A 14,495-nucleotide genomic window follows, 5' to 3' on the forward strand; every position below is an offset into this window, starting at 1 on the left:
TACCAGAATGTGATGCAACCTGTCAATATGCTCTCCACCACACATCTACAGAAATGTGTCAAGTTTTAGATGCCATTCTGAATCTTCGCAAACTTCAAAGGAAGTAGAGACGCTACCATGCTTTCTTCATAGTGGCATTTATGTGCTGGGCCCAGGACAGTTCCACTGATAACAGTGAGGAATTTGAAGCTGTCTACCCTCTCCACCTCTGATCCCCCAATGAGGACTGGCTCATGGATCTCTGGTTTCACCCTCCTGAAGAAAATAATCAACTCTTTGATCTTGCTGACATTGGGTGAAAAGCTGTTGTTTTAGTGTCACTCAACCAGATTTTCAATCTCACTCTGATTTGTCAGTACCTTTGATTCAGCCAATGATAGTGGTAGCCTCACAGCTACAAGAATAAAGCAAGTAGAGCAGGGGTCCAACCATACAGAATTATGGTGCACCTGTACTGATAGAAATCATGGAGATGTTGTTTTCAATATAAACTAACTGAGGTCTGTAAGTGAAGTAATCAAGGATCGATTTGCACAAGGAGGTATTGAGTCCAAAGTCTGAAAGCTTATTGATTAGTTCTGAGGGGATGATAGAACACAATGGTGAATTGTAGTTGATAAAGAACATTCTGCTTGCAGCTTTGCTTTCCAGACATTCCACAGTTGAGAGCAGAGCCAATGAAATGGCATCATTATGCAAATACCTTATTCTTGCTTATGCACTTACAAAAATATATTCCTTAGTCCTCTATTGCAAGTGTTGCTAGGCCAAACACCAAAGCTCAACTTAACTTAAAATTTGAACAACACACACAAAATGCTAGAGGAACTCATCAGGCCAAGCAGCATTGAGGAAAAGAGTACAGGCAACATTTTGGGTCAAAACCCTTCAGCAGGAGCGGAACTCTTACCTAATCAGCTGCAGAAGCAACAGAGGGGCTGTTTATAACAATTTAAGATGTTCATAAGTATTTGACTGGGTGTTGTTTTCACATACCATTCATTGATTGAAAATGACATTTGGCAGCCCTGCTTTATGTATGACTGTAAGATCAAATCCAGCCACTGCCCATTAATTTGTTCTGATCATTGATTATCAAGACTTCTATCACTCTCATATTAAACAAGGGCACTCTGTCCTCCGTTGCCCATTCTTCAAATTTGGCCATCATTTCAATCCAACTTCCTGTGATGCCTTTCAACTTTCTTCAAAATGAACATTCAGAAGTCACATTTACCATAGATAATTTTCCAATGTGTACTTGTATATTTCTTTTTATTTTGATATTCTTCCATCAGGATTTCAGTGTTGCTGACAATGTTCACATTTATTGACCATCTAAAATTTTCCCTGAGAAAATATTAGTCTTTGAGAAGCTACTCCCATAGCACTATCGGAGAAGAAATTCTACGCTTTTAGACCTTGCAACAATGAAAAAATGATAACGTAAGTCCAAATCAGAATAATGTGCAGCTTGAAAGGGAATCTACAAATGTGTCTTAAATCCTGGACCTTTTTGGTGCTAAGAATGACAGCTATGAGAGGTTCTGTTAGATAGGCCTGGGTAATTACAGTAAACTCTATGTTTGGTAAACACCACAGCCACCAAATGCCAGTGGTTAAGAGAATTAATATTTAAAGTGGTTAATGGCTTTGTTGCCAAGTTTACAGATGATATGAAGATTGGAGGAGGGGGAGGTAGTGTTGAGGAAACAGGTAGGCCGCAGAAGGACTTAGACAGATTAGGAGAATGGGCCAGAAAGTGGCAAATGAAATACAATGTTGGAAAATGCATGGTCATACATGTTGGTGGTAGAAATAAAAGTGCACACTACTTTTTAAATGGTGAAAAAAATCCAAAAATCTGAGATGCAAAGAGACTTGGGAGTCCTTGTGCAGAACATCCTAAAGATTAACTTGCAGGTTGAGTTGGTGGTAAGGGAGGAAAATGCAATGTTAGCATTCATTTCAAGAGGTCTAGAATACAAGAGCAGGAATGTGATGCTGAGACTCTATAAGGCACTGGTGGAGGCTCACCTTTAAGATTGTGAACAGTTTTGGGCTCCTCATTGAAGAAAAGATGTGTTGGCATTGGAGAGGGTCCAGAGGGGATTCACAAGGATGATTCTAGGAATAAAATGGTTATTATACAAGAAACATTTAATGGCTCTGGGTCGGTACTCACTGGAAATGAGAAGATTGAGGGAAGATCTTTTTGAAACCTATCATATGTTGAAAGGCCTAGACAGGGTAGACATGGAAAGGATGTTTCCCACGGTGGGGAAGTCTAGGACAAGAGAGTATAGCCTCAGGACAGAGGAGGCATCTGTCTATAACAGAGATGTGGAAAAAATTCTTTAGCCAGAGAGTGGTAAATTTGTGGAATTTGTTACCACAGGCAGCTGTGGAAGCCAGATCATTGGGTCCATTTAAGGCAGAGATTGATAGGTTCTTGATTGGACATGGCATAAAAGGTTATAGAGAGAGGCTGGGGAATGGGGTTGAGGAGGGCAAAAAGGATCAGTCATGATTGAATGGTGGAGCAGACTTGATGGGCCAAATGGCCTCGTTCTGTTCCTATGTCTTATGGTCTAATCAAGTAGGCTTCTTTGTTATGAACAGTCTCAAGCTCATTCAGGCAAGCAGAGAATCATACTCCTTATATGCTTTATAAGGTGCGAGGAGTGAACTCATTGCAAGATATCCAACTTCTCCTTCACTCTTACATCAACAGCATTTGCATGGCTTATCCATTGAAATGCTGGTCAGCAAAAAATCCACAAAACCATCATTGCAGGGGACTCAACAATGGTAATTCTATTGAATCTTAAAAGGCAGGTTGCTAAACTTTTTGTTGTTGGACCTGGTTATTGCCTAGCACTTTCCTTCACAGTTAAGAGTTACATTCACTCTCAGAACCCATGCTTCAGGATTCTTATCGACTGTCACTGCATACATGTAGACAACCACTGAGCACATCTACATGAAACACTGTCACAGCAAAGCAGCATCCATCGTCAAGGACCCTCACTAACCAGGACACACTCTCTTCTCATTGTTGAAGAAGGTGCAGGAGCCTCAGTACTCACACCACCAGGTTCAGGACCAGTTACTATCTCTCAACCATCAGGTTTTTGAACCAAAGGGAATAACTTCACTCATCTTCACTTACCCTATCAGTAAAATGTTCCCACAACCTAAGGACTCACTTTCAAGGACTCTTCAGCTTAGGTTCTTGATATTTATTTATTCATTCATGTATTTGCACACCTTTGTTGTCTTCTGCACTCTGGTTAAACACCCTTGGGCAGTCTTTCACCGATTCTGTTATGGTTATTACTCCATAGATTTATTGAACATGGCCACAAGAAAATAAAACTCAGGGTTGTATATGGTGACATACATGCACTTTGATAATAAAATTTACTTTGAACTTTGAACGTGTGCCACATGACATTTTATTGTTTTTAGAATTCAGGAAAATTCATGGATGAAAACAGTGGAACCAGGGAATCTATTATTTTAGGCAAATGTTATATTGTACATTTGCTTCAAGAAGAAGCATTTGGCTATAGTGCAAGGCTTCCGAAAGTACATTTAACAAAGGTCATCATTCTCTTAAAGACACCACCACACCAATTTCCTTTCTTCAAAAAGGAGGATGTATTTCATGCTTTAGCAGTTTATGTAAGTTCCTCTGCCCCCTCTACTCTCCTCCCATGAATGCAGTCACACAGCAAAGAAACAGGTCATTTAGCACATGTCCATGCTAAAAAAGGGTGCACCCATCCATTTTAATCCCATCTTTCAAATCTCAGCCTGTAGATTTCTGCCTAAACAATTAAAGTACTCATTTTGAAACTTGTCAATAACTCTGCTTCTCCCAGTCTCTTGGGTAGTGCTTTCCAGATATTCACAACTATCTATGTGAAAAGGGTCCCTCTGATACCCCTTAAACCTCTTACTCTGTTGTATTTACTCCTGACAAGGGGAAGTTTTCCTGCAGTCTACTCTATGTTTGTACTTCATGATTTTATATACCTTAATATATTTCCCCTTAAACTCCTCTGGCCTAGGGAAGCAGATCTATTCTGTCTACCTTCTCCTCATAAATAAATCACTGCACCCAAGCGAAAATCTTGGTGAATGTTCTCTTTACCCTTTTCAGCACTCTCACATCTTCCTTAAACTGTGGTGACCAGAAATGTATGCAGTTTTCTAGTTGATGTCTGGCTAATGTTTTAAAGTTGAACCATTGAACCTGTTGGTGTATTCAATGCCCTGACTAAAGAGGGTCGGTATCCCATATGCCTTCTAAACCATGTTATTTAGCTCCTTTGCCACCATCAAGGATCTTTAGACTTGCATGCCAAGGTCCCATTGTTCTTCAGTACTCCCTTAGCCTTTACTATTCATGGTGTATGTCTCAGCCTCCTCCACATCCCCTAAACATATTCACATCATATCTATCAGGACTAAACAGCATCTGCCATATTTCAGTCTATTTTACTAACACAATATATTATCATGTTTTGCATTGTACTGCTAAAGCTAAACTAGCAAATTTCACAACATATGCCGGTGATAATAAACCAGATTCTAATTCTTATTCAATAATCAAGAGCTGATTATTAACTACAGGAGGAAGATGCTAGAGGTCCATAAGTCAGTCCTCATTAGGGAATTAGAGGTGGAGTGGGTCGGTAACTCTAAATTCCTTGACATTACTGTACCAGAGAAGCTAACCTGGGACCAATGCGTAAGCCATTGTTTCAGGAACAGTTATTACCCTTCAACCATCAGGCTCCTGAACCAGCAGAGATAACTTCACTCACCTCAATGTTGAACTGATTCCACAAGCTTTAGACACTTTAAAGGACTCTACAATTATGTATAAATTAGTTTTTTTAACATTTATTATTTGCACAATTTATCCTCTTGCACATTGGATGTTTATTAGTCTTTCTTAAGTGTAGTTTTTCATAAATTCTATTATAATTCTTTATTTTTCTGTAAATGCCTACAAGAAAATGAATCTCAAGGTAGTATATGGTGACATATACATACTTTGATACTAAATTTCCTTTGAACTTTGAACATCAATATCACCCTATATCCTAAGACTACCCTACATACTGTTAACAACTCCATTAATTTTTGTCATTCATGGCCTGCAAATACTCTCCGCTAGCAGAGATGGTGATTATGATGTGATTCTTCAAGTGCTACTTCATGACATCAGAGCTGTGAGGAAGGTAGTGTCAATGTGAGAAAATCAACCCAAAACATGCACTGTTTATGAAAGGAGTAAGCTTTACACAGGGATAGTCCGTTACACTGTATTAATGAATCTGGCGCTAACAAATTCTGTTTTTTTAAAAAAGATCATTTTTGAGATTGCCAATGCCAAAGCTATTTTGGAAAAATGGTACAAACAAACTCATAAGACCTTTATATTTTGGGATATTCATTGGAAGAAATTAATCCACAGACATAAAATTAGTTCTTTTATGCCCAGCTAATTTTCCAAGAAGTAATTATGGCTTAGTACTCAATTAAAAACTCATTTAGATTTGATGCAATAAAGCAAAACATTTTCAGGGTATTTTACTGCACCACTCGTCCGTACATACAAACATACCATTATGAGTAGGTGTGGACCACTCAACACTTTGAGCCTTCTTCAGCAGCTAATAAGATCATGATCAATCTGGCTGCTATTGGAAATACATCTAACTATGATAAACCTTCATCTCATGATTTATCAAGAGTCTATCTAGCTCTGCTTTAAAAAGTATGTAATGACTCTGCTTCCACCGCTCTTTGAGAAAGTTTCAAAGGTTCAAAACTCAATGATAGAAAAATACTGTCTCATTTCTATCTTAAATAGGCAAATCTTTATTTTTAAAAACTGATCATCAGTTCTATATTCTTCACACGGCAAGAAATATGCATTCCACACCCGCCTTATTAAGGCCCCTTAGGAACTTATATGGTTCAATAATTTTCCCTCTCACTTTTCTAAGCATCAGTAGATACAAACCTACATACACTGTCCAACTTTTCATTGTAAGACAACTTGCCCATTCCAGATGCAATTTATTTAAACCTTCTGTGGATTGCTTCCTTTGCATGAACAAGGCAACCAATATTGAACACAATAGGTGGTCTCACCGATGTCCTATAATTTGAAGCTTAACTCCCCTCATTTGAAAGCCATGAATAATAACATTGTTAGAATTAATCTTTTTTGTAGACTTTTAAAAAATCAATCATTAAAACTCTGCTTCTCAGAGTTCTGTAATCTCTCGTCATTTAGATAATATGATTCTTTCTCATTTTCTTGGATATATACATCGCATAAATTGTTGAAGAAAAGTGTTATTGATGCATTGTGCCCCAATAAATTCCTTGCAGTTAAAATTATAGCAATATACAAAGAGTAACCAGCCCATGAATTGTTACTCGGAATACTACTGTGATATAATGTTCTGAAGCACTGAGAACACCAATAAAACGTTAACATAAATCCAACAACATTATTTACCCGACAGTGCATTACAATCAAAAATTATAAACGACAATTATATGTTTTTATAGAAGAACAGTAGAATAACTGTGACTACGTCTCATGTACTTTAGATTTCAGTTATGAGGAGATTCTGGATATGGGCAAAAATGGAAAGATCATAAGAAACTTTTCTCTGTAATGGAGACAGAGACCAATGAATATACAAATGTGTAGGTTTAAGATGAGGATTAAGAGGGTAAGAGGATCTGAAGCAAACGCCTGAGTTACATTCTGAAGCACATGAACTGAAAAGCTTGTAGAGGAAGAATCTTATGACATTTAAAAAGTATCTGAATGAACACTGGCATAGATGAATAGCTACCAAATCGGATTAGTATAGATCAGGGGTTTCCAACTGGGGATCTACAGACTTGCCTAATGGTATTGGTCCATGGCATAAAGAAAGTTGGGAACCCATCATAGAAATAGTTTGCTAACTGCATTACTGAACTTCGAACACTGGAAGTCAAGGCCTCCCTCTGCAATTGGATTCCTTAATTTCCTGAGTGCAATCAGTAAGGATACCTAGCAACACGTTCACTATGAATATTTTAAAAACTGGTGCTCCACATGTTCGTATCCTCAGCCCATGATACACTCACAAATATGTAGCCAGATCCTTCTCTAACCCCATCCACCAAATTTTCAGATGATAATGCTGTGGTGGACCGTATCTCAAATAATGACAAGTAGGAGAGAGAGCTTAGTGATACAGTAGCATGACAACAACCTTTCTCTCGATGTCAACAAAACAAAAGAGCTGGTTATTGACTTCAGAAATGGGAGGTGGGGTGTGGTGTATATCAAAGTTCAAAGTGAATATATTATTAAAGTATATACTCTGCATATACAAACCTGAAATTTGTTTTCTTGTGGCAATAATCTAAAAACCATAATAGAATCAATGGAGGACCACACTCAATATGGCAGACAACCAGTGTGCAAAGACAACAAACTGTGCAAATACAAAATAACTAAGCAATAAATATCAAGAACATGAGGTGCAGAGTCCTTGAAAGTAAATCCATAGGTTGTGAGAACTGTTCAATGATGGGGTAAGTGATTTTGAGTGATTTTCTACCCTCTGTTTCAAGAGGCTGATGGTGGAGGGGTAATAACTGCTCCTGATGCGAGTCCTGAGGCTTCTGTACTTTCTTCCTGATGGCAGCATTGAGAAGAGATCATGACCTGGGTGGTGGGGGTCCCTGATGATAGATGCTGCTTTCCTGGACAATGCTTTATATGGACGTGTTTAATGGTGGGAGTGCTTTCTCTGTGATGGACTGGGCTGTATACATGAGCTTTTGCAGAACTTTTCATTCAAGGGCATTGGCATTTCCGTACCAGACTGTGATACAGCCAGTAAATATACTCTCCACTACACATCTATAGAAGTTTGTCAAAGTTTTAGATGTCATGCTGAATCTTCACAAACTTCTAAGGAAGTAGAGGCTTTGCTGTGTTTTCATAATAGCACTTACAACATGCTGGGCTCAGGGCATATCCTCAAAAATGATAACACCAAGGAATTTACAGTTGCTGACCCTCTCCACCTTCTCTGATACCCTGATGAAGACTAGCTCATGGACTTCTTATTTCCTCCTCCTGTAGTGCACAACAGATTCACTAACCCCTAATCCTAATAACATTCCACAATGGAAGGCACCCATATCAACTGTGGCCAAATCAAAGGTGGTGATGAATCAGCAAATAGGAGGGAGACTGATTTTCTAACTGAGTGGTGTCACAATAACAACTTCTTATTCAATATCAAAGAGACCAAGGAGCTGATTATTGACTTCAGGAAAAGGGGAACAGAGGTTCATGAGCTAGTCCTCATCTGAGGATCAAAGGTGGAGGCAGTTAACAACTTTAACTTCCTAGGTATTAACATTTCAGAGAACCTCTCCTGGGCTCAGCACGTAAGTGCAATTATGAAGGAAGCATGGCAGCACCTCTTCTTCCTTGAGAGTTTGTGAAGATTCGGCATGACATCTAAAACTCTGACAAACTTCTTTTGATGTCTGTGGAGAGTATATCATCAGGTTGCATCACAGCCTAGTATGGAAACACCAAGGTGTTTCCTACAAAAAGTAATGGAGATGGCCCAGCCTATCACAGTGAAAGCCTTCCCACCATTAAGCACATCTATGTTAAGTGTTGTACACAGGAAAGGAGCATATATCATCAGGAAACCCACCACATGTCATGCTCCCTTCTCACTGCTGCCTTCAGGAAGAAGGTACAAAATCCCTAGGCCTCATACCATAAGGTTCAGGAACATTTATTATGCCCCAACCATCAGCTCTTGAACCAGAGGAGATAACGTCATTCAACCTCACTTGCCCCCTCAATATACTGTGTTCACAACATATGGACTCACTTCCCAGGACCTTTCATCTCATGTTCTCAATATTTGTTGCTTATATATTTATTATTATTATTTCTCTTTTGTATTTGCATAGTTTGCTGTCTTTTGTACACTGAGTGTGGTCTTTCATTGATTCTATTATGGTTGTTATTGTATTATGGATTTATTGAGTAGCCTGTTAGAAAATGATACAACCTGGTGACATACATGTACTTCAATAATAAATTTACTTTGAACCTTGGAAAGTCTCCATTAACACTGAATATCTAAGCAGCCCCTGACCGTAATCAACAAGTTAATGAAAGTATGGGCCATTCCAAAGTGGCAGGGTCTAGTGACACTGAATCATCAGTAAACAACATCAACAAACAGAAAAAGGATAACTTTCTCATTGTCTATGTAACTACGCAGTGTGTATATGCTCCTGTTTACAACAACAGTGTTGAGGTTAAGAGCTTAGTTCTTAAGAATGAACATCACCAATGGCTTGTTCTGGTCCAACCACTTGATGTTATGGCCAAGAAAGCTCACTAACATTTCTACTTCCTCAGGACACTAACAAAATTTGGCATGTTCCAATCAACCTTTATCAATTTCTATTGATGCACATAGAAAACATCCTACTTGGATGCATAATGGCTTGGTAAGGCATTGGTAAACCAATTGCTCTGCACATGACTGCAAGAAACTGCAGAGAATTGTGGATAGAGCTCAGCACGTCAGGGACACCAGCATCTACCCTATGGACTCTGCCTATACTTTTCACAGACTTAATGAAGCAGCCACTCACCCACCCCAGACATTCCCTCTTCTTTGCTCTCCCATCCAGCTGAAAACATGTACCTCCAGCCTCAAGGACACCTTCTGTGCTACTGCAATAAGATCACTAAATGGTTCAGTAGTAGGATAGGATGGACTCTTAACTTAACAATCTACCTCAAAATAATCACATATTTTATAATTTAAATGCACAGCCCTTTCTCTGGAGTTGTTACACTTTTCTCTGCATGTTATTGTTTTACCTCGCTTTAGCTCAATGCACTGTGTACTGATTTGATCAGTATGAATAGTATGCAAGACAAGTTTTTCCACTGTATCTCAATATATGTGACAATAATGAATCAATACTAATATGACTTAGTAACAATTGTGATGGGAATTATAGAAGGGAGATAGAGAACGATCTTAACACTGGTTTTCAGCAGGATAAGGATATATCTAATTCTAAATTTTATTTTCCCAAGATGCCAGGTTATCTGGTAGATTTTGAACATTAGTTCTCTTATTTAATGAATTCAAATATATTTTGTATGTACCAAAAATCAACAATCATTTTTTGAGATAAGGGCAATAATATAATATAAATGATTTTAGCAGTTTATCCATGAACTGTGTATAGGTACAGGGAGATTCCAATCTTTTAAGCATCCATTTTATAAAGTTTCCAGTTTGCACACCGTGAGAGTCACAGAGTCATAGAAAACAACAACACAAAAACAGTCCCTTCGGCCTTTCTAGTCTACGCCAAACCATTTAAACTGCCTGGTCCCATCTACCTGCACCAAGACCATAGGCATCCATATCTCTCCCATCCATGTACCTACCCAAACTTCTCTTAAACGTTGAAATTGAAATCATATCCACCACTTGCACTGGCAACTCGTTCCATACTCTCACCACCCTATGAGTGAAGAAGGTTCCCCTCATGTTCCCCTCAAACATTTCACCTTAACTCTTGATCTCTAGTTTGGTCTCACCCAACCTCAGTGGAAAATGCCTGCTTGCATTTACCCTACCTATACCCTTCATAATTTTGTATAACTTAATCAACTCTCCTCTCAATCTTCGACGTTCTAGGGAATAACGTTCTAATCTTCCCTTATAATTCAAGCCCTTGAGTCCCAGTAACATCCTTGTAAATTTTCTCCACAATCTTTTAATCTTATTTATATCTTTCGTGTAGGTAGGTGACCAGACTTCACAAAATACTAAAAATTAGTCCTCATCAATATCCTATACAACTTCAACATTACATCCCAACTCCGCACTTAATACTTTGATCTACGAAGGCCAATGTACCAAAAGCTTTCTTTACAACCCTACTTGTGACTCTACCTTCAATGAATTATGGGCCTGTATTCCCACATCCCTTTGTTCTACCACACTCCTCAGTGCCCTGCCACTCCCCCTATCAGACCTACCCTGGTTGGTCTTACCAAAGTGCAAAACCTCACAATCTGTATTGAATTCCATTTGCTATTTTCAGCCCATTTTTTCAGCTGGTCCAGATCCTGCTGCAAGCATTAATAGCCTTCCTCTCTGTCCACTACACATCCAATCTTGGAGTCATCTGCAAATAGGTGACAAACAACAATGGATCGAGCACCAATGCCTGCAGCACTCAACCAGACACAGATTCCAGTCAGAGAGGCAGCCATCTACTACCCACTCTCTGGCTTCTCCCACAAAGCCAATGTCTTATCAATTTTACTACCTCACCTTGAATACCAAATGGACTGAACTTTCTGGACCATCATCCCTTGTGGCACCTTGCTGGAGTCCATGTAGCCAACATCCACTGCCTTGTCATCATTAACTTCCCTGGTAACTTTCTCGAAAAACTCTGTAAGATTGGTTAGACATGACCTACCATGCACAAAGCCATGCTGACTATCCCTAATCAGTCACTGTCTATCCAAATACAATCTGGCCCCTTAGAATACCTACCATTAACTTCCCACAAGTACTATCATGCTTACCGGCCTATAATTTCCTGGTTTATTCTCAAATCCTTTCTTAAACAGAGGAACAACATTAGCTGTCCTCCAATCCTCCAGTAGCTTACCTGTTACTAAGGATGATTTAAATATCCCTGCTTGGGCCCCTGCAATTTCTACACTTGCCTCCCACAAGGTTCGACGGAAATCCTTGCCATGTGCTGCAGATGTATCCACACTAATTTTCCTCAAGGCAACAAACAACTTCTTCTCTCTAATCTGTATGGGGTTCATTAACTCACTGCGGATTTGTCTCACTTCTATAGATACTGTGCCATCTCCCAATTAAATACAGATGCAAAAAATCCATTTATATCCCCCTCATCTCTTTGGCTCCACATATGGATTATCATGCTGATCTTCTAGAGGACTAATTTTGCCCTTTGTCATCCTTTTGCTCTTAGCATATCTGTAGAAACCCTTAGGATTCACTTAGACCTTGTCTGCTAGAGCAATCTCGTGCCATCTTTTAGTCCTCCTGATTCTTTCTTAAGTGTTTGCTTGCTGCAAGAAATCTAAATAAGTAGGAATAAAACCACTCAACTATCAAGAAATATAATTTTACTGTACTATTAATCCAAAACTTCGAAATGCAGATTTAATTTATAACATTTTACTTGTGAACTCCACGATGGATGCATCCCTGCTGAAAAGCTAAACTGTACCTTCCTGTGCTCTACCAAAAAATAAAGGTTTCTATATTTCTTATTCTATGTGTCAATGATGAGCACTTACATCTCTTAAGAATGATTCTAGAGTGCCTCCTCAAAAGAGCTCTATGCTGCCATGCATTCCCTTTCTGCTCCCATGAATTGTTCCAGTTTAATATATAATCATTTTAATTATTGTTGAAATATAAGCATGTTTCTTTTGAACCCCAGGAAATTCAGGTGTCTTCCACGGTAGGCCTTTGGTAAGTAAATGCAGCTGGTCTCATCAAAGATACTTTCACTAATCACATGTGTACATCTGCTCAAGATCAACATGAGGGAGACTTTTCAACTTTATGATGTCAGATGTAAAAGTTCAAGTTAGATCAGGATTTGACAAGCCCTGAATTAGTTTGATAAGTTTCAATTAGGTTGCTTCTTATTCTTCTCCTTCTTCTTCTAGGGCATTTCCCCTATGTTTGAGTATTTTTCCTAGTCTGATTAATCTCTATTCAATTAACAATATCCCTCATCCCAAAAGTTAATCTATAACCCTTTGTTATACACTGATTAAGTATATCTTTCTTAGTTAAGAAAACAACACGTGTGCATTATATTCTAGGAGATACCATATACATTAAAACTTCTTCATGATCCTGGACTTTGGTGGTCTGGAGAGAAAGATTTTCCAGACTGTTATGTGTTATTTCTATAACTACACCACCACAATTTTAATTTACCAATCATAAATGTTATATAGTGACTTGAGGTTTTCTAGTGAAACCCGACAAGTTGAAAGGGAGTACTAAACAGGGACCGAATAAGTTTAAAAGGGGTGTGGGATAGGGGTCTATGTGTGTGTGTAAGGAACAGAGCTCTGGCAAACCAAATGTGAGCTGATACAAACAGGATATGTGATTAACATTACCTTGTATTCAAGTCTTTTTGCAGAGAACAACGACCCTCTTTGTTTTCCTAATTAGTCGTTGCACTGGGGTGTTAGTTTTCAGAGATTCAGGTAGAGGAAGACCTTTGTCTCTCTGGACCATACATCTTCATTTATCACCATTTAAAAATTACAAATGATGAAAGAATATCTATTCACATCAGCACTTTGAGGGGAAATTGCACTTCGTGGAAATTGTATTGGTTATAAAAATTCACACAGCTTAGTCTATAGAACTTATCTTCTGCTACTCAACAGCACATAAATCCAGAATTCTGGTTTCATAATATTACTTTTAGATATGCCTGGCATTAGCCCTTGCATGCTCTTCTACATCTGTCATCAAATCAAAATGGACTATAATACTTCCAATTGAAAGTTTGTCAGTCATTAACTTCCTAACAGTGACTGTAGTAACTGAAAGACTCATCACCGTTACATCCTGTTGTTTTACTAATTCAATGTTGAAGTCTCACTAATCTTCAAAGTCTTGCTGTGCAGTTTTCAAATGTGCCTGCATGTTTTTGCACTTGCCTCTGAATCAGGAGGTTGTCAGCTCAAGCCCTTATCAAGCAGTTTTAATACATAATCTGATGTTGAATGGTAGTGAGGCAACTCTGCTGTTCAGGTCAGACATTAAAGCAAGTGCCCAACTGGAGATAATGTAATCTTTCTATTAAAATGTTAACTGAGGCTTCCATCTGTCCTCAATGGGCCAGATGGCCTAATTCTGCTCCTATGTCTTATGGTCCAAAATATTTCAGAGCACTTTCAAGGAAAAACAGGATAAAATATTCTTGTGTATGGACTATAGAATTTGTGCAGGGTAGTCAATTTTGTGTTTAAATTCAAGGTGTTCCTGCAATCTGGTTGATGGGTAACCTTAAGTAAACCATGATCTTGTCATTTATTTTATTACTACTTAGAGAGTGGAAATCTAATTTCTATGTTACATCAAATTATATTTCAAAAGAACTTATTTAATACTAAAAACAGAAAAAGATGTAAACACTCAATCTGAAGAAGAGTTTAAGACTGAAAGTGTTAATTGATTCTTTTGTTGCCTAACCTGCTGAATATTTCCAGCATTTTCTGTTTACCATTTCATATTTACAGCAAATACAATTTATTTTATGTTTTGTTGAGAACAAATCCAGATGACTAGATAATCAACATTGCC

General features: G+C 38.4%; 2 protein-coding genes across 22 annotated transcripts in view; one reads left to right on the plus strand and one right to left on the minus strand.

The window, feature by feature from the left end:
- Positions 1 to 14,495, minus strand: part of LOC132399618 (coiled-coil domain-containing protein 178) — a 310,549-nt gene that overhangs the window by 186,656 nt on the left and 109,398 nt on the right. The gene's annotated exons all lie outside the window — the stretch shown is intronic.
- LOC132399677 (uncharacterized) overlaps positions 1 to 14,495 on the plus strand; it is a 53,052-nt gene that overhangs the window by 30,498 nt on the left and 8,059 nt on the right. The gene's annotated exons all lie outside the window — the stretch shown is intronic.

The sequence above is a fragment of the Hypanus sabinus genome, chromosome 1 (assembly GCF_030144855.1).
Source record: "Hypanus sabinus isolate sHypSab1 chromosome 1, sHypSab1.hap1, whole genome shotgun sequence".
Classification (NCBI taxonomy): domain Eukaryota; kingdom Metazoa; phylum Chordata; class Chondrichthyes; order Myliobatiformes; family Dasyatidae; genus Hypanus; species Hypanus sabinus.